At 42.8% G+C, this 26,079-nt stretch overlaps 1 long non-coding RNA gene across 1 annotated transcript; it reads right to left on the bottom strand.

Annotated features, from left to right (window-relative positions):
* Positions 1-15,020: 15,020 nt before the first annotated feature.
* Positions 15,021-25,572, bottom strand: LOC142826854 (uncharacterized). The gene is made up of 3 exons (XR_012901121.1): positions 25,124-25,572; positions 20,684-20,732; positions 15,021-15,205 (listed from the first exon to the last, which is right to left on the bottom strand). It is a non-coding gene; the product is annotated as an uncharacterized LOC142826854 (long non-coding RNA).
* Between the last annotated feature and the right edge of the window lie 507 nt (positions 25,573-26,079).

The raw sequence follows: 26,079 nt of genomic DNA, 5'->3' as shown, positions 1-26,079 counted from the left end.
TACCCCAGGGCCGGGGCTGGCAGCCCGAGTGCCTTGCGCCCTGAGCCGAGGCCGCCCAAGCGCCTTGTGCCATGGGCCCGGGGCCGGCACCGCCGCCCGAGCCATGCGCCTGTGGCCAGCACCGGTGCCGCTCGAGTGCCGCGCGCCCGCATGTGCCCCGGGGCTGGGGCCGCCCAAGCGCCGCGCAGCCAGTGCCGGTGCATGCTGCACGCCTGGGGCCAATCCCTCCCAAGTAAAACTGGGTATGCCAGGCGGGGCATGAGGGCTACATAACACCAGTCCCTGTTCTCGCCTTCTTTAATTTGGACCCAGGTTGTGGGATATGATTCCACATATCCGTGGACACATTGTACTAACACCGGGGGCTCTTTGGGGCTGTCTTCCCGGATTAGTCCTGCCCTGACCATTGTCTGCCCACACCCGGAGTCCACGAGGGCCATGACCGTATGCCCCTCAATTTCCACCTCTCGCAATATCCTCCCCCTGATCTTCCCCTTTGTTACCTGTCCAAAGGAACAGTCCATGTAGGGGCAGTTTCTCTTAAAGTGGCCTTCTTGTCCGCACTGATAACAACTTCCTGGGGTCGCTCGCACTGGTGATCCGCAGGTCTCTGGGCCTTCTTGCAGAGGTCCTCGCAGTGCCAGCCCTTCCTTTGCGGGGCGTGTCCATATGGGTGCCAACCGCCTTCCAGGGCCCTTCCCCGGTATGCGGGGCCCTCCGGGGGCCGTACCTACCCCGGTTTGGAGACCTCGTCCCCCTCTCTCTCCCCCAGGCATGTTATCTTTCGGGCCACTGCCTGACTCCTCCACGGTCTCAGCTGTGAGGTAGTCCTCCATGAGGGTCACTGCCTCGCTCAGGGTTGAGGGGTGGTGTCTCTGTACCCAACAGTGCCCCGCACCTGGGAGGATATGCACGAATTGTTCCAATACGACCTTCTCGCCTATTTGGGGTCCTGTCTGTTGGTCGGGTTCCAGCCACCGCCAGGCTGCTTCCTGCAACCTCTGAGCCACCACCCGTGGTCGGGCCCCTACAGGGTACTTCTCTTGACTAAACCGTTGTCGGTAGGTTTCAGGGGTGATCCCTAGTTGATCGAGAATTGCTTCTTTTACCTTATAATAGTGTAGGGCGTCCCGAGGCTCCAGACTCCTATAAGCCAACTGAGCCGGCCCAGAGAGATATGGAGCCACGAGGGATGCCCAGTGTTGCTCTGGCCATCGCACTGCCGTGGCTACTCTCTCAAAGGTGACTAAGAAGGCTTCAGGGTCGTCTCCTGGCCCCATCTTAGCTAGCCAAAGGGGTAACTGGGCTAGGGCTCCCCTCGGCTTCCTCTCCATCTACACTCAGGGGCCTCCCACTCCCCAGGCGCCCCCATTGTCTTACCCACCGGTCATGTTGGGCTTCGCTCTGTTCCGCGAGGTCTTTTACCAGCTGCTGCTGCTGCTCCTGTTGTTGGTTCGAGAGTTGTTGTAGTAGCAGGGTTTGCTGCTGCTGGTGCTGCCGCTGGTTCTCCGTGAGCCATTTAAACACGTCGGCGACATCCATTTTGGCTCCCCTCGAGGAGAAAACGAATCTCCTACCCTCCCTCTCTCTCTCTCCACCCCTCCTTTTTTTTTTAAACCTAATCCTAATTTCCCCTCCACCCACGGGGTGCTAGATCGTGTGCCCACGTTCTCCACCATGTGTTGGGGTGTGTGTCCCCCAGAGTCCAGTCTGCAACGGGCAAGGTTCTCCCTCTATCCCGTACGTCGGGGTCTCAGTCAGCGGATAGCCCCAGTTATGAATTCAACATGCTAGCCTCTGCGGCGGCTGCGCCCGGTACGGTCTCCCAGCAACGGGAGGGAGTAGGGGGGCCCAGGCCTGCCCTCACTTATGGGCCCCAGCCCAGGGCCCTAAGAGCAGGTCCCACCAGACCTACTCAGCCAGCGGGGGAATCTTGTTCCGAAACCCTCCAGCTCACTGGGCTCAACTCCAGCCCCTGCCCTGGGCTTCTTCCTACTCCCGACCCTCTGTCTCCTTTTCCTCCCTCCTCCTCTCCTCGGCTCTCCTCGCCCCCCCCCCCCCCCCAGGGCTTTTCTTCTTCCTTTTAAACTACCCGCCTTCCCCCTACGTTGGCATCGCCCCGCCTTTTCGCGCCCTGTCCCTTCCCCCTCCCCCGGCGCGCCACTGACATCATTTCTCCGATGTCAACATGTCGGACGCCGTGGCTCCCCTGCGCCCAGCGGCGGACTGCCCGGCGGCGACCGTGCAAGCCACACAGACCTGCTGTATTCTCCCGGTGGCGCCGAGCAGCACAAGCGCCACTGCCGACTCAGTGTGGGACTGGTTCGCCTCTGAGGGGCAGAGGCGTCCCATCCTGTCACAATTACATTTTTGTCATGTGATCAACCTGCATAAACTATTGCCTTAGGTCATGACTACACTACAGAATTGTCAGCCTAACATGTTAGCATACAGCCGTCACAGTCATTAGAACATACCATTTATCTGTATGTGTGTGTACACACTTGGCTGCTTGTGCTGGCAGTGCTTGTCCTTACCAGAAGCACTTGTGTTGATTGTAATGTCAGTGTGGATCATTGTGGGATGGCTCCTGAAAGCCAGTAACAGTGAACATAACAAACACAGAAGCTTCAGAATGGTAGTTGAGTTAGTCTGGGACAGGAAAAACTTTAAAAACATCATCTGTAATCTAAAGAAGTGGACTGTGCCCACGAAAGCTCATGATACCATCTACATGTTTTGTTAGTCTTTAAGGTGCTACTAGTCCTGCTGTTTGATAAGAAACACAGTGTGTACACTGACACTGCAGTGATCTAACTATGTTGACTATGACTCTATGCCCCTTAGGGAGGCAGTGGTACTAAATCGGTGCAAAGAGGCACTTAAGTAAGTGGGAACCAAATTTAAGTGAAGTCCTTCCACAGCTAGGTTGAGCAAGGTATTTTACCTCAACCTAACCCTGTAGAATAGACAGACCTTAGCATTTATCCCTGGTAGGAGAAATAAAATTTGTGGTTAGAGGTTTATTTCATGCAGCAGCTTGTGAAACAAATGCTTGTATTTGAATTGACATTTTTTCTGTAGAACTAACTAGCTTCTCTCGTCCCACAGAGAAGTCGGTGTTTGTTTGTTTGCTGGTTTGGTTGGTTGGTTGGTTGGTTTCTTTAGCAAATGCTTGTAATCTTGATTGGTTATGTCAGATCCTCTGTGGCCTGATAGGGTGGAGCTTATCATTGCTCCTTAATTCCTTCACTTAGCACAGCTCCAAGTTCTCTCTAATCTGCATTAATTGCATAAAGTCTCCTAGGAATTATTAAAGTTGATGGAGCTGTGTCCATTTGCAGCAGTGGAAGATCTGTATATCTGGCATAAATACGCTATGATGGCAGGTGGCTGCTAAACAGGTCCATTATGGGAACTGAAAACAATGCTGGAGCAGAGTCCAGGTCCAGGTGTCACACTATATGAGTCATAGTGCTGCACTTTTGTCTTTAAACGGCTGCAGAATTGGGTTCTCACATGAGAACCCACAAGGTTCTCAGCTCTTCCAGTTCTGGATGGAAACATGTCAGGAATAGGGTCTCACTGTTTTTTAACATTTCATATTCTAGGGCCTGCCTGGAAACTGAAAATACGTGTTGGAAGTATAATGGCAGAGATGTCAAATAAGCAGTGTTTAAGATCTCTTGTACAAGTGAGAGTACAAGGTTGATTTTTTTTCTGAATCAACCAGACCTGTCCCTACTTACTCTACCCATGTGTGTCTGTGTGTATCAGAGGGTATGTCTACACTACCACCCTAGTTCGAACTAGGGTGATTAATGTAGTCAATAGAAGTTGCAAATGAAGCCTGGGACTTAAATATCCCGGGCTTCATTTGCATCTTACTGGGTGCCGCCATTTTTAAATCCCCGGTAGTTCGGACTCCGTGCCCATGGCTACACACGGCACGGAGTAGGTAGTTCGAATTAGGCTTTCTAATTCGAACTACTGTTACTCCTCGTACTCCTGCAACAGGAAAGCCTAATTCGAACTACCTACTCCGTGCCATGTGTAGCCGTGGGCACGGAGTCCGAACTACCGGGGATTTAAAAATGGCGGCGCCCGGCAAGATGCAAATGAAGCCCGGGATATTTAAATCCCGGGCTTCATTTGCAACTTCGATTGACTACATTAATCACCATAGTTCGAACTAGGGTGGTAGTGTAGACATACCCAGAGAGAGGAGAGAGACTGATTAAAATCAAAAATATAAAGAATTTCTTCAAAAATAATCTATTTCTTTATTTGGGAAAACCATTGTGCTGTATAATTATAATTTCTGGAGGGTACTTAAAAGTGAATTATAGGGTGTTTCCTAGTGAGCTACTTAGCTCAGTGTTGCCATCCTCTAAATACCATGCTGAATAATCATGAAACATCCTATAATTCAAATATAAATAACCTTTGGGAATAGTAAGATGATGTGTTCCAGGATAGTGACACATACAGACGTATTCACCATTCCAGCTGCAAAACAAACCCGGCAGTTTTGCTAGCTCTTGATCTTATACGTGCCTCTGAGCATGGTAAAAACAATGGAGCACATCCAGTAACACTCTGTTCTCTTGGAATTATTTACTCTCTGAGACAAAAATCTGCATTGGATGAGACGCTGCCATGAATGGGGAATCAACTGATTTATGGGCTTAAATGATAAGGTGTTTTTAATGACCTCCTTCCAGAATCACCTGTGATTTTTTAAGAGCCATAGTCTGCCCTTGAACACCTACAGCTGAATTAACTCCCACTATCTCCCTCTAGTTATGCCTCCCAGAAGGCTTCTTTGCACTACCACAATCTATACAGTGGCTTTAGAGTGAAAGTCTGCTGTTACGAACATGTATACATCCACATGCAGAAATCCCTTCTAATGCTTACAATGAGATGCCTCTGGTTGTTCAAAACACAATTCAGTATGTTTCCTTAAGCTTTACACCCCCTACGTGGGGTTCAGATACACAAACAGCACATTAAGCACATCTCAGGAGCCTCAGATCCCAGAGCTTGGATTGACATCAGAAAGTAAGATTTTTTTTTCTACTTTTTAGGGTCATGTTTCAATTTCTTATGGTTGCAAAGAACAACTCAGCAGTCTGGCCAGTGTCTGACTGCTGCAGTGTTGTCTGCAGCCAGCCTTCGTCGAAGGAAGGAGCAGCTGCACTAGAGCCAGGAAGGAAGCTGTCTGGCCCTGTATCTGTCACCAGAGCAAATCAATTCCCCTGGTGTTCTTGGAGGTAGGGGAGAACTGAGTGTTGTAGGGATTTGGATGCCCTTGTAGACTATGTAGGATTGGCTTAGGGTTCGGTACAGCCTAGATGTGTCCATTCCTCCACTCTTGCCTTTTGGCTCCATAGTCAAACCAGAGAGTGGGGAGAAATGGTGGTTATCTCTGAAACACCATCCAATGGATGAATCTTGGTAAATAGCTATTTAAGTGCTACCATTCACCATAGTGCACCTAACACTGTTCAGGGATCTCAGATTGTCCTCATCCTCCCCCCCCCCTCCCCCCGCCCCAGGGTAAGCTGCTGCAGACAGCGGCCAAGCAAGCCAGAGCCCCATCCCCCCTGCACTCCACAGCATACCCAGAAGCCTGGCTCCTGTCCCCAGAATCCAATGCTGCCCCTCCCCAGCCAGACACTGTGTTGTGCACACAGCATGTAACTACAGACTGCCATCAAAACCCTGACCTTGTTTAGTCAAGATGGTGAGCTGCTTTAGTCTTCAGAGTAGGCACGTAGTTCTGATTTGTATATTGCATCATAGTGTGAAGTAGATTTTCAGATGTGATCGCACATTCAATACTGTATTCATTTCTGGGCACAATATTACCAGGAACTTGCAGGTAAATGAAGCAAGCTTGGATAAAAGGAACAAAACGTATCAGGAAGCTGGAGGAAGCAATATATCAAGAATGATTAAAAGAGATAAATACGTGCAGCTTGATGAAATAGTGACTAATTGTGGGACATAAGATCTATGCATAATCTTATGTGATTAGCTCTTGTTATATATGAGAGTATTGTATGCTGTACTATTAGATGTGTGAAACTGTAGGTAAAGAGTTTAACTAAGGCCCTTCACTCTGATTTCATAGCTGAAATTGGGGGAAACTAAGCACAAGGTTATTTGAAAGAAAAAAGAACCTAAAATAGTCTTGTGTGACTAGTTCTAAATATCAGCAGTGAAAGACAATGGATGTCCTAAAGATACAAGCAGAGTGATAAACAGTGGCATTAAATGATAATGGTTACAGAAGTGTTAAGGGAATAAATCAATAAAGTATACAATCAACACGGTTTATGAATTGTATTATATTGTGGGGAAATAGCCAAGAATTCTGAGGAAGGTAGTTATCATGATTAATCCACTGAAACTGATTAAGCAGATGATGGAGAGGAGTGGAGTTATTCTTTTCTAGGACAATGTGCTCAAATCATGTAATATGGCACAGCTCAATTGATTTCAGAGAAATTATAGATTCATAGAAATGTAGGACTGGAAGGGACCTTGAGCGGTCATCTGGTTCAACCTCTAGTATTATGGCAGGTCCAAGTAGATTTAAACCACCTGTGAAAGGTGTTTGTCTAAGCTGTTCTTTAAAACCTACTTGTATTGGAAGCCTATCCTAGCATTTAGCTATCCTTTTTTGGAAAAACTTTCTAACTATAAAATCTCCCTTGCTGCAGATTAATCCCATTACTTGTTCTCCATGTACACTGACTGTAGGAAAAGAACTGGTTACTATCTTATCAATAAGAGCTCTCAGTGGTCTTCAAATATTTGATCTCCCTCTGCCTCCTCAATTTTTGTTGCAAGACTAAACATGCCCATTTTTTAAACTTTTTTACATAGATCAGATAATCTGAACCTTTAATCATTTTTGTCATTGTTCTCTGGTCTCTCTCTGGTTTGTCCATTTCTTTCTTAAAATTTCATACCCAGAACTGGACACAGAATTCCAGTTGAGGCCTCACCAATGCTGAACCCAATGAGACAGTCTCCTTCCATGACTTATGTCAAGTAGTCTGGAGTGGCTCAAGGGTGTAAGTACTAATGTCAGTGTTGTCAATCAGGCTTTTCTGATGTTTTTTTTTTTTACAGGTTTTTTGCTCTATTCATGATGATAAACTTTTGTCTGAGTGCATATGCGTGCTTCTCTGTTTACTGCATTAACCATGTTCAATTAGTTAACATGACATACTTTGAAAGAGCCCCTAGAGATCACAAATTAGATAAAGATTGAAAGTACCCGGCCAGGTTTATTACCAAGCAAAAAGTAAAGTAACAGCTGTCAGCAAACAGACTTGCTGCTGCCCACTATTCATATGTACACCATAACAATGGACTAATTCAGTCAAGGTAGCGAAAGTGCTCAATTTTCTCTGAAGTCTGACCCTCACTAGTGATTTGTTGTGGGTCATGTGCAAGGCCTGAAGCAGGTTGATAGAAAACTTTAATCTCCTCAATATTGAATAAGAGTCTTAGGCTTTGGTAAACTTGTGTGAGGAAATCTAGTATGCATTAAAGGTGAATGAAGCTGGTATGGTCATCAGCACACAGAACATCAATAATGGATGCCATGATGACTTTAGACTTTGAGAAGAGATGGCACACCCATCCAATCTCGGCTCCATTGGGGATGTCCTCTTTAATGAGGAGCAAAAAAAAGCTGCTAAATAGGATCTAGGGTAAATAGTGGATATCAAACTGCATACAATATGATGCCGTTGTAAAAGAGGTTAGTATTCTGGGGCTTGTTGTATGCCAGCTCATGCCAAGACCTCTCGGCCTCAACTGAATACTGGCAAATGCACAGTTGGAAACCAGTCTTGCTCATCTCTGTCTTAGCATTGCTAAAAGGGTTCTAAGAATGTTTAGATTTTATGAAATGTTTGTAGGATGCTGAATGTATTACTCACTTACAACATCTGCATCCTATGTTAAGTTTATATTAAGTATTTTCATTGTAATTCTCAAACAGGAAAGGAACATTAATTAAAAATGCTGTCTTCCTGCCTGGTGCATTAGGTCCTGCCCATCAAACAGGTCCAGTGAAATCAAATGAGCCATTGTGAAACATTCAAAGAACAAAGATTGTTAATTGCCTTCCTCCCTGCTTCCACAAAGGGGGAGGCATGCACATGAACTCATCCCATCAGCTTGAACTCTGGAAAAGAGGGTGTAAAAATCCCTAAGAAGAAGAAACCATCTTTATGTTGTTTGGACTCTGAGGGCAATAATTTCCCAGCATAACCAAAGGATCCCCAATGCTTAACCTTCAAGGACATATAAAGCTTGTTTACTATAGAAGCTTGTGCCACTTCTAAAAACTTAAGACTGGCCAATTTTGTGTTTATGTTTATCTGCTATAACCTGGCAAATAATAAATTTACTTTTCTTTGTTAATAAATCTTTAATTAGTTTATTAAAGGATTGGCTACAAGTATTGTCTTATGGTGGAAACTCTAAAGTGCAATTGACCTGTGGTAAGTAACCAGTCCTTTGGGACCTAAACATTGTTTTTGTTTTGGTTTGGTTTAAGGGAGCATTTATTATAAAGACAAGCTTGCCTAGGTGCAAGATAGACTGGAATACCCAAAAGAGCTGTTTGTGACTCCATGTAAAGTTAGAATACCTGGGAAGTTTACCTTTGATATTTGGTTGGTAAAATCTAAGTACAGAATTCACAACCAGTTTCATGTCTATACCCTGCTTCTTAATAGACTGCTTTGAGGAGACGTGCCTTGCCCTTGAAGCTGAAAGGAAATAAAGAAGGAAGAAAAAAGAAAGAACTTTCTCCAGCAGGTAACTGAACCTGCCACAAAATATCTGTACCTACTGCATGTGGAATTGTGATTTCAGGATAGGACATCTGAATCACTTCAGGACCCCTGTGTAAATCCATGGTAGAGATTATACTTGAATTGAGGGATTGCCATTAATGAATGAATGATGATGTTGTCCTTTTCTTTATTGAATTTCATCTTGTTAATCTCAGACCCATTTTTCAATTTGTCAGTTATTTTGAATTCTAGTCTTATCCTCTAAAATGCTTGTGTATCATCCTCAAACAAGCCTACTGTCCACTCCATTATCCAAGCCATTAACTAAAACCTTGGCTAGTACTGTACCTTGGACAAACACTTGTGTAATCCCACGAGATACTGCCACCAAGTTTGACAGTGAACTATTGATAACTACTCTGAGTATCATCCTGCAACTAGTTTATGCCCCTCTACATCAAGAGTCTTACTAAAATCAAGACATCTCATCTGCAAATTCCCCCTTCCAATCCTCAATGATGTAGGTTAATAACCCTATCAAAGAGGAAATTAAATTGGTTTGGTATGATTTATTCTTGATGAATCCATGTTGGTTATTACTTACAACTCTGCTTTATTATCCTCTATGCTCTAGGTGCTTACAGATTGATTGTTTAATAATTTACTTCTGTATCTTTCCAGGTATTGAAGTGAGAGTGGTCTCTAATTCCCTGGATCCTCTTTGTTCTCCATTCTAAAGAGTGGTGTTATGTTTGCCCTTCTCCATTTCTCTGGGACCTCCATCCATTCCCAGAGATAATTGATAATACTTCCAAGATTGCTTGAGCTGGTTTAAGTATCATAGAATGAGTTTAATCAGGCCTGGTCAACTTGAATCCAAAAAAACGTATTTAAATATTCTTTAACCTATTCATTCTCTATTTGGTTTGTGTTCTTTCTCCTTTGTTATTAATATTAAGTATATCTGGTCACCATTAAGATGAGGACTGAAGCAAAATAGGTATTGAACACCTCATCCTTTTTGTTATTCTTATTACTTCTCTCGCCTTCCCCTTTAAGTAGTGGGCTGACACTTTTCTTCATATTTTCTGCTCCTAATGTAGTTAAATAACTTTTTTATTATCACTTATTTCTCTTGCTAGGTTTAACTTGTTTTGTGCCTAAGCCTTTCTGATTTTGTCCCTATATGTTTGTGCTATTCTTTTGTACTTCTCCTTAGTAATTTGTCCATATTTCCACTTTTTGTAGTATTCTTTGTAGACTTTCAGGGCATACAAGAGCACCTGGTGGAGCCATATTGACCCCTCACTCTTTTTATGTTTTATAGTAGGTGAGTACCTGGTCCCTACCTGACTTAAGAAAAGTCAATATATATTTTGGAAGGACTACTGTCCGCTGCTTCTACTCCAGCTGGTAGTAAGTGGGTGAATGGCATCCTGGTTCCTGATTGTAGGGAGATAAACTGGACAAGTTCTGCCTAGGGACTATGTGAGTTTGTGGTGAGCCAAATACAAATTTTGTAATGGGTACCATCCCAATCATCTACAAACTATAGATGGGCACAAACCCAATCCAAAATCTGAACATCATAGACATGTATCAGGATTTTCCCTTCACTAAGGCTATGTCTACACTGCTGGGTTTTTTCGGCAGAAGATATGCAAATCATGCTCTCATTTGCATATCTTCTGCCAATCCTTTTTGCGGAAGAGGTTTTACCGCTAAAAAGCCCCGTGGAGACCGGCCCATTTGTCAGAAAAAAACCCATTTGTACAAGATCCCTTATTCCTCAAAAAATGAGGTTTACAGGATCTTGTGCAAAAGGATTTTTTTTCTGACAAATGGCCCCATCATCACAGGGCTTTTTAGTGACAAAACCTCCTTTGCAAAAAGGATTGGCAGAAAAGATATGCAAATAAGAGTGTGATTTGCATATCTTTTGCTGAAAAAAACTGGCAGTGTAGTTGTACTCTTACAGTGATCTAAATTAGGAATAACTGATGGACTTATTCCAGTTTTAGAGAAAACTCGGCCTCCAAATCTCCACAAAAAAGCAAAACAAAACTCCATATCAAATGTTGGAAAACGTATGTAGGCTGTGAACGTGGCTGTACATTTAAATTCTCACCTTTCATAATTCATGCCCCATTGTAATAATATATTCAGACTTCAAACTTGAATCCTTACCCAAATGTAAATTCTATGTATGGTTTGGGTGGTTTGATATGGGCCCTTTCTACTCTTTTAGAAGGTTCTATATGTCCAGTCTAGAGAAGAATTATTTAAGGTGCTATTGCAAGGAGTAATGGAGTAGGATTACAAAAAAGGGAAAATTACCCTAATTATCAGAAAAACCTTATGAACAATGAAATTTATCAGACTGTGTAATTAATATTCTTCCAAGAAGAGTGACAAAGTTGCCATTTTATAAGACAGAGAAAACTTAAATGACCAAAGAACAATCAAGGGAAAAATCCTGTTGGGGACTAAGGGAGCTATTAGGACTCTCCATGTCTGATTTATTGTATTTTATGATTCCCTCTGCCTTTCCCATGACTCACTTCCTACATTGCATAACCATTTTTCAACAGATTCAATAAAGACCTTGATATGGTTCTGTCACACATTTGCTATGCTAATGCTTCATGAGGTATATCTAAGCATGGCTTTTTATCAAACAAAATAGGCTAATCTTTGAAGGTTTGAGGCATGCTTTAAAACTCTTTAATGATATAACTTTATCAAATGCCCTTCCCTTGGATTCTTTAGTGATGATCAATCTTTGAAGAGCCCTATCAGATGGTAGGGGGGGAACCTTTCTGAGAGAGATTAAATGATGGAGTTCTGAGAGGCTGCCAGTTTTTTCCTAACTTCAGGCAATAGACAGTCAAAGTGGGTGCCAAAACAGTGTTTGAGGAGATAATGATACATGTGCTATTTGGTAAGTGAGGCTTAAGAATGTTAAGTATTTTCTTTATTTACTCCTATTATGCAACACAGTGACATGATTGACAGGAAAATAGTGCAGAATCTTATATTGCAACCCCGCTGATGGATGTCACACAGAAACCTAACAAGAGATCCTTTTTATGAAAAGGGTTTATATTCATAGCACTGGTGATTAACATCAGTGGATTTCAGATACAGTACGTGCTATGGAGCCCAGAAGAGCAATCCGGATCAGTAAGGAGTCATGTCACTACTTGTCCTGTAATACTGGGTGCCTCACAGTGCTTTGTGAGAATCCCAGGTTGGGAGCCACTGCAGCAAGGATCAAGATCACTGAGGCCATGTCTACCCTGGCATGTTTTGTTGCCGACAATTAAAGTTTACTCAAGCTGTAAGGAAGAAGATATGGTGTCTGGTTATAAAGGAAGTTCCATGCTCTTTCTTCTCCACTTGTTAGCTTAATAGCTTTGTTTACTTAGCATGTAAAAAGGAACCTTCATTGTCTTTTTTCTGATGACTGGGAGGGTCAGAGTCAAATACAGCTTCCTTTATCTAAGTTAGACCTGTTTACCAGCTCCCCTGAAATTCCAAATTTAAACACACGTTAGTTCAATTGTAACATATCCATAAATCTGAATATACTCCCCATACAGAGAGCAAGAATATTACTAATAAATTAGATATTAGCTTTCAAATTATATCTCCCATAACATATTTTGTGCAAGGTGTGAATACAGGGGTACCCTCCACACACATTGACTTCAGTGGGACTTGAGTACAATCACAACTGTGCAAGATAGACATGTGTGTCCTACACTGCACACTACATTGAGGTTCTGAATCAGATTTAAGATCAAGCCCAAGGCCACACACAAATCAGTCTGACTTTGGGTAGCAAACACTCAGGACCCAAGTCCAAGGACCCTGCAAGAAGGATGGGTGAGAGCCTAAAACAATAGATACTAAGCCCTATCTCCATATAAGAGTAATGAGCTGTAGTAATGAAGGGTTCACCACTTTGTTTTTTGAGTATGTATTTAGGTCACTGCCTCACCTTTGAAAGTAACAATGAAGGCATTAAAACAGAGGCACATTTGAAAATTTTACCTACCTCCATGAATAAAAGTTCTATGACTGAAGAAAAGAGTTTAGTCTCCTGAACCATAAGAACATAACATAACATAAGAACATAAGAACGGACGTACTGGGTCAGACCAAAGGTCTATCTAGCCCAGTATCCTGTCTACCGACAGTGGCCAGCACCAGGTGCTTCAGAGAGGGTGGACCGAAGACAATGATCAAGCGATTTGTCTCCTGCCATCCCTCTCCAGCCTCTGACAAACAGAGGCCAAGGACACCATTTCTATCCCCTAGCTAATAGCCTTTTATGAACCTAACCTCCATGAATTTATCCAGTTTCTCTTTAAACTCTGTTATAGTCCTAGCCTTCACAGCCTCCTCTGGCAAGGAGTTCCACAGGTTGACTACACGCTGTGTGAAGAAGAACTTTCTTTTATTAGTTTTAAACCTGCTACCCATTAATTTCATTTGATGTCCTCTAGTTCTTCTATTATGGGAACTAATAAATAACTTTTCTTTATCGGCCCTCTCCACACCACTCATGATTTTATAGACCACTATCATATCCCCCCTCAGTCTCCTCTTTTCTAAACTGAAAAGTCCCAGTCGCTTTAACCTCTCTTCATATGGGACCCATTCCAAACCCCTAATCATTTTAGTTGCCCTTTTCTGAACCCTTTCCAAGGCCAAAATATTTTTTGAGGTGAGACCACATCTGTACACAGTATTCAAGATGTGGGCGTACCATAGTTTCATACAGGGGCAGTAAGATGTTCTGGGTCTTATTTTCTATCCCTTTCCTAATAATTCCTAGCATCCTATTTGCCTTTTTGACTGCCGCTGCACTCTGTGTGGAAGTTCAGAGAACTGTCCACGATAACTCCAAAATCTCTTTCCTGATTTGTCGTAGCCAAATTAGCCCCCATCATACTGTACGTATAGTTGGGGTTATTTTTCCCGATGTGCATTACTTTACACTTATCCACATTAAATTTCATTTGCCATTTTGTTGCCCAATCACTCAGTTTGGTGAGATCTTCTTGGAGTCCCTCACAGAAGGATGCCCTGTGAGTGATATGAAAATCATAGTCCTGCTGAATGAGACCAGGATCTGGATCAACTCTTCTGATAAAGTCAATAAATTCTCACTTTGCTGTTACAGCTGGGTGCTGCCTCCTTCCTCTCTATAATTTATTCAAATATCACAAAAGTCAGATGAGTCTGTTATAGTTGCTTTCTTGGAACCAGCATGAAAACAAAAAGAGTCAGTGTAAAAGAATAGGCCTTTTATCACTGACTGTTCTGCATGCCAAAACAATGAATAGACTTATGATAGGTTTTTGACCATTCTTTCTAAACTGGAAAATCTGGACTGTATGCATATGTTCTTCATTACAGATTTTGCACATCTGCTTAGCTTTTTTATTCAGTATTTAACTTTGCTTTTACTGTAATGGAATGTATCCATTGAAAATGATAGTGCATAGTTTAAATATGATGTCTGAAGCAAGCTTATGTAATATATATTGAAGAATAAAGTAATATCATTTTTTCTGACCACTTTGACTCTCTAACCAGCGTTGGCAATTGTGCCATTTTACTGCAAGTTTCTATTAACGTAGTGACTCCCTGATGCATTTCTGCCTGCTTACATACTTATACAGGAGTGAGTCCTAATTTTCCACTTCACTCATGAATCCTGTTATCCCCTTTCAATAATTCTAACACTATTTCTGATACTGTAAGAGGATGCAAATAAATATTAGAGCCTCTGTGTTATCACAATCAGACTACAGATTGCAAAACTTATGCAATAAACCATCCTGAACGTGGTAAGATGATAAAAATCTCTCTGGAAAGAGCCTAAAAATGATCAAAGTCCTGTTGGACGCTTACCTGAACTGACAGGAGGCCCCACAGCTCTGTTCCCCTATAGCCCCTTCCACATCAACAGGCTGCATTTCTATGATCTCCTCCTGGAAATTCACCATTACTAAGGTGACCAGACTTTCAAGGTGGAGAATAATATGTAAGTTAGTCAAGAATATGGTAGGGGGTAGCAATGGGCATGCACAGTTTCCCCCTAGAGGCAGAAAAGGGAGAACTTCATTTGTTTGTCTGTGCATCTTGCATTGATTTCAGGGTGAATTTTGATCCTGAAATATGTCCATTTATTTGCATCCTGGGGTTTGGAGAATTTCCAATAGGAACTCAAGAAGCAGTAGTCTCAGTTCAAACTTACAGTGCTTCTTGCCTTTCAAATCTCAGAAGACTTGGTTCTCCTCTCAGACAGCAGCAGAACTCCAGCAATTCTCCCTTGACTTCATTAAAATCACAATTGGTTCTCCCTGGAATAAGACAATATCATAATTTGAGGTTTGTCTAGTGGCTTAGGCTCTCTTGGGGTTGATAGAACTGCACATAGGACAGGTGTGCACAGATTTACACCTCTGACACCGGTGTAAATGAGAAGTATCCCCACTAAAGTCAGTGGAGCTAACTCAGTGTAAACTAGTGCACAGAACTTAATTTGTAATGAAAGAGCTGCTGAGGCTCAAGTGGGGCAGCCAGTGAGTGATGACTTCTGGCCGGAAATTCAGAGGAGCCAGGGCTTTGAATTGCCAAACCCACCAATTAAGCAGTACTTGCGCATGCATCATAGGTGACCCAAGCACAGAGGTTCTCAATGAGACATTATTTCAAATGTGTGAAGTTAAAGGTGACCATGTCCCTTTTAATTAAAAGTGTTCAGCAATGAAACAAAAAGGAAAAGTAAGTTTAAATTAAACATATTTATTCAGTTAGATTGCTGAGTAATTAACTTCTGTCTGTCACTGATTGATTAACTGATTTCAATGTATTCAATATCACTTATCAGACTCCCTATGCATGAAATGTAGAGGTCAGGCTGGAGGAGAGACATGGTGCTGTGTTCAATTTTCCAGTGTAATGGCTCCTAGAAGTTGATCTAATTTACGCCAGATGGAGCAATTGGGATTGGAAGAACCTGACCCACTATCTCTCTTTATGATCACCAGCCTGTCATGAGCAGGGCCAGTCTCTGGTTCCCATGAGCTTCTAAACCAAATGGGTCCATGCAGTCTATTCACTGTTTCTAGCACTGGAACCTTAGTGCATATTTCCTGGGCTCAGACCTCAGGACACAGAGCATCACTGTCTAGTTTCCCTTGAGCTCTCGATTAGTGTCTGATTTACCTTCTGATGCCTCCATGCTCCTCACAATGAGACTATTGAGCCTTTAATGTCTTTGAATTATACCCAATATCGTTAGCTAAATGTCGTGTCTCCCATAACAACCTTAACTCATCCTTAACTCTGTGTTTACGATCATTGCACTGTCACATAACACTGACTGGTAAAGGTGACATGAACCAGCATTTCTTTTACAAATTCTAGTAAACAATCATTTATACAAATAATTTAACATATAGGATCATAGACCCATAGGACTGGAAGGGACCTCAAGAGGTCATCAAATCCAGTCTCCTGACCTCACGGCAGGACCAAGCACTGTCTAAATCATCCCTGGCAAGTGTGTTTCTAACCTGCTCTTAAATATCTCCAGTGATGGAGATTCCACAACCTCTAAGCAATTAATTTTAGTCTTTAATCACCCTGACAGGCAGAAAGTTTTTCTAATGTCCCACCTAAACCTTCCTTGTTGCAATTTAAGCCTATTGCTTCTTGTCCTATCCTCAGTGGCCAAGGAGAACAATTTCTCCCTCCTCCTTGTAACACCCTTTTAGATACTTGAAAACTGCTTTCGTGTCCCCTCTCAGTCTTCTCTTTTCTAAACTAAACAAGCCTAATTGTTTCAGTCTTCCCTCATGGGTCATGTTTTCTAGACCTTTAATCATATTTGTTGCTCTTCTCTGGACCTTCTCCAGTTTCTCCACATCTTTCTTCAAATATGGTGCCTAGAAATGGACACAATACTCCAATGGAGGCCTAATCAGTGCAGAGTAGAGCAGAAGAATGGCTTCTCATGACTTGCTCACAACACTCCTGTTAATGCATCCCAAAATCATGTTTGCTCTTTTTGCAACAGAGTCACACTGTTGACTCATATTTAGTTTGTGGTCCACTATGACCCCTAGATTCCTTTCTGCAGTACTCCTTCCTAGACAGTCACTTCCCATTTTGTGTGTGAAATGGATTGTTCCTTCCTAAGTGGAATACTTTGCATTTGTCCTTATTAAACTTCATCCTATTTAACTCAGACCATTTCTCCAGTTTGTCCAGAGCATTTTGAATTTTGACCCTATCCTCCAAAGCACTTGCAACTCCTCCCAGTTTAGTATCATCTGCAAACTTAAGTCATACTCTCTACTCCATTATCTAAATCATTGATGAAGATATTGAACAGAACTGGTCCCAAAACAGACCCCTGCAGAATCCCACTTATTATGCCCTTCCGGCATGATTGTGAACCATTAATAACTACTCTCTGAGAATGGTTATTCAGCCAGTTATGCACCCACCTTATAGTAGCTTCATCTAGATTTCATTTCCCTAGTTTATTGAGAAGAAGGTCATGCAAGACCCTGTCAAATGCCTTACTAAAGTCTAGGTATACCATACCCACGATTTCTCTCTTATCCACTAGGCTTGACATCCTATCAAAGAAAGCTACCACATTGGTTTGACATGATTTGTTCTTTCAAATTGATGCTGGGTGCCACCTATATAATGAGTTTCTAAAAAATTGAGCAAAAAACCAACTGTTCTTCGCACCTTTTTTAAACAGTACGAGAGGAAGGAGGGAATCATTGCAAAATGGTCAAATAAAAATGAGCATTCATTTGACATTTTTCTAAGTATGTCACAATAAAACTCATCTGACAACAATCTTTGATTTTCTTTCCATGCTTCTTTATTTGAAAGAGTTGATGAAAAATCCATGCCTTATTGAATATTGCACTGTGGTTGAGTCTGCTGTCAAGCATTAGCCATTATCTTGAATTGTGTCCTCTTAAATGCAAATGCTCATTGATGATAAGTAATGTTTAAAAGCTTCAATCCTAATTTTGCTCTCACTTTCACTGGTGTGAATGAGGAGTGACTTGAGAGGAGCAGGCATAAGTTAGATGGAATAGAGTTCTTTGCCTTAATATTTGTGAGAACAGTGATACCATAGACTGTTGACTATCTCGCAAGGATTCATGTATTTATTGTCTGTCTTCTGATGTTCATTGCCATTCTGTCTGAGCACCTCAGATATTTATGAACTTTGTTCATAATATTCCTGTAACATAAAGAAGCCTCCATATTACAGATGGACACTTGAGGCACAGTTAGACTAAGGGTGTGTCTAGACTACAGAGTTTTGTCGACAAAGCAGCTTGCTTTGTCGACAGAACTGAATGTAGTCTAGACGCTCTTTGTCGACAGAAGCTTTGTCGACAGTATGTCGACAAAACTTCTGTCGACAGAAGCCTGTAGTCTAGACGTACCCTAAGTGATTTACCCAAGGTCACACAAGAAGTGTGGCTTCTGTGACTTTTAGATCTTGAACATGGGTCTGCTGGAGCAGCCATTCTTCAACTTTCCACTGGGCAGCCTAATGCTTACTTGGAACTAGCAAGCCTAGTCTGATGTCCTACTGTCAGACTCCCAGAAATTATAGGGCAGTCGTAGAGATATGAGGGGGGAAGAGATGAGTAATGAGCCACTATCACTTTATCTACCATCTGGAGCATAGGTGACATTCTCTGTCTTCCATTCAAGTGCATTAAGGGTTGGGGCAAGTTCCAATGTGGTCAAGTATCAGAAACAATTCTCTGGAACTGTCACCTTTAGACCCAGGTCAGCTGTTTCCTTTTCCTTTCTTTCTTGCATAAAAAGAAATTAAGTCTATGTTGGAAAAAAAAAATCACAAGCTTTGTGTTACCATAATGACATTTTGCAATTATCCACAGGAAGAAAATGTTGCCAGCAAAATATCATTATTGATGTAATCAGTAACACATAACAGGGTGCGCGGTTATTGTGTCACCTTCAGTACTCATGCCTCCAGTGTCTTAGGAGACCAGAGCAGTATGTCTAATGCAGAAGGACATTGACTCCATGTACCCTGGAGTGTTCTCTGTGTGTAATTATAAAATGATTATCTTAATATTTTATAAGCTACAACTGTTTTTCAGAATGGCCTAGCTGGGAATAATCACCAGCCAATCATACTGCATCCTCTGGCCATGAAATAAATAACTCGAATGCACAAGCTATCTGGATGAACATTAAGGTGAAGGGCCAGATCCTCAGCTACTTTCATCTGGCGCCAGTCCCTGGAGTGAAGTGAAACATGCAGACACCCAAGAAACTCACATTCAGAAGCTTGATTTTTTGGGGGGGGGTTCAATGTCATTTACAGCAGTGTAAATTGGCCCACTATAAGTTGGCAACATAGGATATCATTATGACCCAAAACTCCCCGCATAACATTAGCTATGCCAATAGCCTTTTCTGTGCCTTCAAATAGCTAAACTGGGTGGTTGTTTGTTTTACACACCTCTGACTGACATCGGTATGTTGCCAAAACTCTTGTAATGTAGACAAAGTGAGTTGTAGCTCACGAATGCTTATGCCATAATAAAACTGCTAGTCTTTAAGGTGCCACCGGCTTCCTTGTTGTTTTTATTGAAAAAGACTAAGACCAGTTTTCAGAGGTAGCTGTGTTTCACAAAACACACTAGGTTGCCAGGTGCTGCTTCAGGTTTTTACTTATCTTGAAGTCTGATCCAGCAAATATTTACTACAAGGCATTGTATTTACTACTATGAGTACAGTAATTACTCACTTAAAGCGTGCCCACTTAACACGTTTTTGCAATAGCACATTTTTGGGGGGGAATGTTTTTTGAACACGACTGTCCCCAAAATAACACAGTTTCCCCAGCCGGCCGGTCGCCAGCAGATGCACGGGGCTTCCCCCACCTCCCTGCAAAGTGATGGAGGGTTTGCTGTGCCATTCCCCGGTGACCCCCACTCACCGGATGCCTTGCTCCCTTTCCTCCACTTGCAAGCTGGCAGCTGGGTTTCTCCAGCCGGCCGGTCAACAGCAGCTGCGCGGGGCTTCCCCCGCCTCCCTTCAAAGCGGCGGAGGGTTGGCTGCATCATTACCCAGAGACCCGCTCTCGCCGGATGCCTTGCTCCCTCTCCTCTGACCCAGCTTGCAGGCCAGCAGCTAGGTTTCCCCATTCCCCACCTCTTGAAACGCAACTCCTACTTTTTCCATTATTTTCAATGGGAAAATTGACCCCACATAACACGTTTTCACTTAACACAATCATTTTCTGAAACGTATCTACTGTGTTAAATGAGGAATTACTGTAGTCCCACAGATGTCCCACAGATGGTACTAACGTGAGCACTGTACCAGGTATTTTTTTGAAAAGTTAAGGACAAAAGGGAGTTTTCTAAAGTATCGATTTAATATTACTATCATTGACCTGGGAAAAAACATAACATCATCACCGATTAAATGTGCAGATAGCATAAAAACTGGGGAGTCAGAAATAAAGAAGTGGATTGGTTACTGATTCTGAATGACCTGGTTTCTTGTGCCCAATTTACCAAGCAAACAATATGCATTTTTATATGGCTAAATATAAATATGTACATCTAGGAAGAAAGTATACAGGAGGAACTCAATGGAGGAAGCAGCAACCTTAGACAACCTTTGAGAGTCTTCGTAGTTAACCAGCTGAACATGAGCTCCCAGTGCAACAATGTGGCCAAAAGAGCTAATGCAATCCTGGGATGCATAAACAGAAGGAATTTCAAGTGAGAGTAGAGAGGTTATTTTACCTCTGTGTCCAGTTCTGATGTTTGCAGTTCAGAAAGGCTGCTGCTCATTCTATTAACAAAGAGAAGAGTAAGGGGTGACTTCATTACAGTATATTAGTATCGACATGGGCAACAGATATTTGATGCAGTGTAGCAGACAATAGTATAACGAGATCCAACAGCTGAAGTTGAAGCTAGAAAACACACAATGGAAATAAGGTGTACATTTTAACAGTGAAGATAATTAATCACTGGAACAGTTTACCAGTGTCATGGTGAACTGTGCATGACTAGAAACTTGTATAACAAGAGTGGATTTTTCCCCCCTAAAAGATTTGCTCTAGAAACATTTTGGGAGATTCTATGGCCTGTATAACTCAAAGGGATAGCCAATAATTTTTGAAAGGGGCCACTTGAAGAATTTTGATCAGAAGCTGCACTTCTTTATTATATTATTGGAGGGGAATTGTGTCTTGGAGGGAATTTGGGACTACAATGGGACTCTGACTTGGGGCAGGAGTCTAGGAGAGGGTGCAGTATCTGGAAAGGAATTTGGGTCCAAACAAGGATTCTGATGTGGAGCAAGGCACTGGAGTGTGGACGGGTGCCAGATTCAGGTTCTGGTCCTGGCCTGGGATGGGCTTATAATAGGTGGTTCCCAGCTGGCAGCACATCAGGGCATTCAGGAAGGCAGGCTGCTTAAACTGCTGCATTGCTAGAAAGTATGTCTCTGTGTCCCTGGCGGGGAGGGGGAGCAGCAGGTATCTTTGCACTGTCCCCACCCCCAGCAGCATCCTCACAGCTCTCATTGGCTGGAAACCAGCCAATGGGACCTGTGACGATGTTGCTAGGGGCAGAGGCAGTGCAAAGAGATGTGCTTCTCCCTCGCATCCAGAGGAGTTTAAAGACAGTCTTGCTAGTGGCCACTGGATGCTTGCCAGAGTGCCATGGCCGGGTTAGTGGCAGGTAGACTTCCTGAGCATCCCAGAGCAAGAGGAATTCATTTGGCAGGCTATATCCAGCCTGCAAGCAGTATTTTGCCCACCCATGGACTAGATTGTTATATTGGTCCTTTCTGACCTTTGAATGTACAAATATACGAATCTCTTTTCCCTTTTTTATTTGGCTGATCCTTTCCTAACTAAATCCACCCAATAAGTGAATAAACATTGTACAGCTAACATGACATTTGCTGCCCTCATATTGTTCATGCTGCTGCCCTCGTATTGTTCACACTCCATACTGTGTCTTTCTATTTAGAGTATATGTTCTTTGGGGCAGGTATATGTGCCTGTACACTGCCTAGCATAATGAGACCCCACTCTTGGTTGATTTATTGCCACTACCATAATAAATATGATGAATTAATTAAGAAAGAGAAGAATGTTGCAGAGAAACTGGATGGATTCTTTACACTCATCTCCACTGCAAAGGATACTCAGGGAAAGCTCTATAGACTGAACTGCCAACAAAAATGTTGGAACCAGCTGATAAATTGAAGGGTAGCAAGTCACCAGGAATGGAGTGAGACAGTACAGAAATGTACAAAGTAATATATGGTAGAGAGAAGGTAAATAAATGCTCCTGTTTACCTATATCATAATGCAAAACCAATTAAATTGGTAGGCCACAAATTTTCTGCTTTAAGAGTTCGTTCTTTTTTAGCACAACACAAAAAAAACAAACCATTTTTTTCTAGGTAATGAAGATAATTTACACTGTTATATTAGATATTCACACAGCTACAAATCACACTAGATGATTCCAGTGATTCCTTCTGGTCTTCTAAGCTATGCAAAAATTAGAGAGAAAATCTCTCTAAAGTATCTGTTCGTGGTCACTGTCAGATAGGATATTAGACTAGATGGTCTACTGACATGCAGTTATGGCAATTCCTGTACTCCTAAATTATTGCTCATCTTGTATGCCATTTTTGTATTCTTAATGTCAATTAAGAAAAAAAAACCTCAACATTCAGAAGTAACAACATGATACTGTAAAACCAGAGAAACCAAATAAGATTAGAAAGGCCATTTCCTTTGCTGGGATTTTGTGAGCTAAAGGTTAACTTCCAATTAGAGTTTAAAAGGAAGAACTTTTATTCTACTTTGGTTGGGGCTTTTAGCAATTAATATTTATATATACACAGAATATGTGTATATTTCCCAATAATCTTATATGTTACATACTCTAAGGATGTCACAAGAACTTGTTTAGCTGATTTGGACATAAGATATTCAGTAGTGATAAGTCATCTTATTATTACATTGCAAAATAGTGCAAGTTCGGTATCAATGAGATGGTTTTTCTCAAATGCTACCATCTCCCAACTAATTGCAATCAAGGTACAATGTAACTTGCCAAGTAAATTCTATTCACCAAACTAAACCAATTTATAATAATTCTCAGTACTGAAAGATTAATTCTTCTGTAACATTTATGTAACAGTAAAGTAGCAATGCAGGTATTGTATTCAAAACAACAAACAAAGGAAGAGGCTAGATTGTGCAAGACAGTACCCAACCCATTGGAATAATAATAAGCCCAGGGGACTTAATAATACTTTGGATTTTTTATAATACTTCCCACCTGAGGATCTCAAAATGCTTTGCAAACATTAGTGAAATAAGCCTTTCAACACCTCTGAAGTAGGGAAATAATATTATTCACATTTTACGGTGAGCAAACTGCTGAACAGATGAGGAGACACAGGGTAGATAAAGCCAACTAATCATAAAGTCAGTCAGTATTTGAGCTAAAAACTGATTGCATGCTTGGATACTATAGTGACAGACAGAAGATAGAACAGAATCCAGATATCCTGAATTGGGTTAATTCATGTGTTTTCACCATGTGTTCCTTGATGTCTAAAACCCATCAAATTAATAAGCAAGGGGAAATGTATTAACTGATTGCAACATATGTGGCCAAATTTTCACTTCCTTGGGCAAAAGTGTGCATTAGTGAGACAAATGGCAGAATTGCCCATCAAAATGAATGCAGAATATTAGGAGTGAAGTCTTGGGCTTTGGTACCAAAAATGTCTCCTGGAAGCAGAGCATGGCTTGTTGTATGATTTATGGCACATGTTTCCTGGTCATAGGAGTCCTGATGACTGCCTTGGAATCACCAGAGTCCACACCACCAGATGTCTATTCAAAAACCCTCCCTAGTCTGCCTTCCAGACTCTCATTTCTCTGGCAGCCTGTATGGGATCTATCCTAATTCTGCTAAGATAATTGTTTTGCTTAGCAGCAGCACACATAGCATGCAAAAGCTATGACGAGGGTGTCTACTTCTTGGCCTCACCCATTTCTTTGCTTGCACATTTATTATTGAAACTGTTTTGTAACTTTAGCCATAATAAGACTCACTGAGCTCTCTGTAATATCTGACACTGGAGTTTAAGTCTTCAAAGTTATCAGGTTATCAAAATTATCCATAAAAGACTGAAAAACCAAGAACCCAGTTCTGTTCTCAGTTATACCAGTAATCTGGAGTAAGTTCACTGGCCTAAAAAGTGTTACTCCAGAATAATGCAGCAGCAATTAACAAGAGAAGAATTTGACTACCCCACTTCCCCAAAAAGGTATGTACTGGGCTTGGAAAATGGAGGAGGGAAGCAATGAAAACAAAGAAACATCAAGTCTGGGTGTGTTTGAGCTGGAACAGGAATCAACCTCTCTAGGGTCATGTCTACATTACGCAGAACACTGATGCTGCCACAGTCACCCATGGCACAGCCTCAAGCCCCTGAGACCTCCCTGGCCCTCACAGGGAGCAGCCGCAGGGGTTCCAAGACCCACCCAGGGGTTCCAAGAGGTAGGCACTCTCCTGGTGTGGAGTGGAGATCCTGTTCCTCCTCGAGCTGTGGGGCAAGGAGGAGACATTGCAGGATCTCCGCTCCAAGTGGTGTAATGCCAGTATCTTTGAGCGAATGGGCCAATCTGTCTGGACACTATCTTTCGAAAAAGCAGATCACTTTTTCAATCTGCTTAGCCAGTGTGGACCTCCTCTTTTGGAAGAAGTTTTTCTGGAAGATCTCTTCCGGAAAAGCTTCTTCTGAAAGAAACCTGCAGACTAGAGGCAGCCATAGTCAAGTAACTGCATCTGCCTTCTGGTCGAAGTATAGGAAGTGGGCTAAACCTTTAGTTGGTATAAAGCAGATCCATTGGCTCAAACTAAAGCTGTGTCCATTTACATCGACTAATGATCTGGTTCAGTGTCACCCAATCATAGCAGAAACTGAAGCCCTGTATAGTCAACAACATGCAATTCACATTGGTTCTGTTCATTCTTTTTAACATTCACAGATAAGAGCAGTGGGGGAAGAGTCAATATTTATTTGCCAGTTGAACTGTGATGATGCTGTTATAGAAGATATAGATCTTCAATAAAGCTAGCATGACCTGCATTTATGAATGGCTATTTGTTGTGTGTTAGTGTGAGGGGGTCACTCACCACCGTAGCGGGGGTCCGTTGTCTGTCCCCGGAATCAGTCCATTCCACCCGCACAGGCCTCCACTCACGTGGCGTTTCCCCTCTGGAATCTTCTGGTCGCGTTGCTCTCTTCGCCACACTGCCCTCCAGCAGTGCCCAAGTCACTCGCTCTGAGCCCCCCTTCCGGGGGTTTGGTGTCTCTCCAGCAGGCCTGTCCGCAGGCCTAGCACCCTGGCCCAACCTAACTCTCTAGCCCTGCCCTAGCTCCAGAGAGCGTCCTGCTCCCTCGGCAGCCAGGCTCACAGCCTTGCCGCAGGCCTAGCAGGCTGGCCGGTTGGCTGTCCAAGCGTCCTGGCCCAGCCTGACTCTCTAGCCCTGCCCTAGCTCCAGAGAGCGTCCTGCTCCCTCGGCAGCCAGGCTCACACCCTTGCCGCAGGCCTAGCAGGCTGGCCGGTTGGCTGTCCAAGCGTCCTGGCCCAGCCTGACTCCCTAGCCCCAAAGAGCGTCCTGCTCCCTCGGCAGCCAGGCTCACACTGCCTTGGCTGAAGCAGCCCTGCCCTTTTATAGCCCCCAGCTGGGGCCTTAATTGGCCAACGCCGCCCAGCTGGGCTGAACTCCCCGGGCCTGCTCCAGGCTGGGGTTTGGCTCTTAAGGGGCCAGTACAGGGCAGCTGCCCTGTTACAGTTAGCTAGAATGCTGATGTTTATATAAGAGCAGGGACTGTAAGGCATCCTGCTTTCACAGCTGTTTTCCTTTCTATAGGAGCCATTAAATATCACTGATACTATTGTATGCAGTAGCCACAATGCCAGTAGCCAGTGCTGCAGTCACATTGGTCCCAGGCTATTAGACAGACAATATGGGGGAGTAAATATCTCTTACTGAATCAACTTCTTTTGGTGAACTGGACAAATTTTTGAGCCACTCCGAGATCTTCTTCAGGTCTGGGGAAGGACTCTGTATTATCCCAAAAGTAT

This window comes from Pelodiscus sinensis, chromosome 2, assembly GCF_049634645.1.
Source record: "Pelodiscus sinensis isolate JC-2024 chromosome 2, ASM4963464v1, whole genome shotgun sequence".
In the NCBI taxonomy this organism is placed as follows: Eukaryota; Metazoa; Chordata; order Testudines; family Trionychidae; genus Pelodiscus; species Pelodiscus sinensis.
This window is presented reverse-complemented; position numbering and strand designations above follow the sequence as displayed.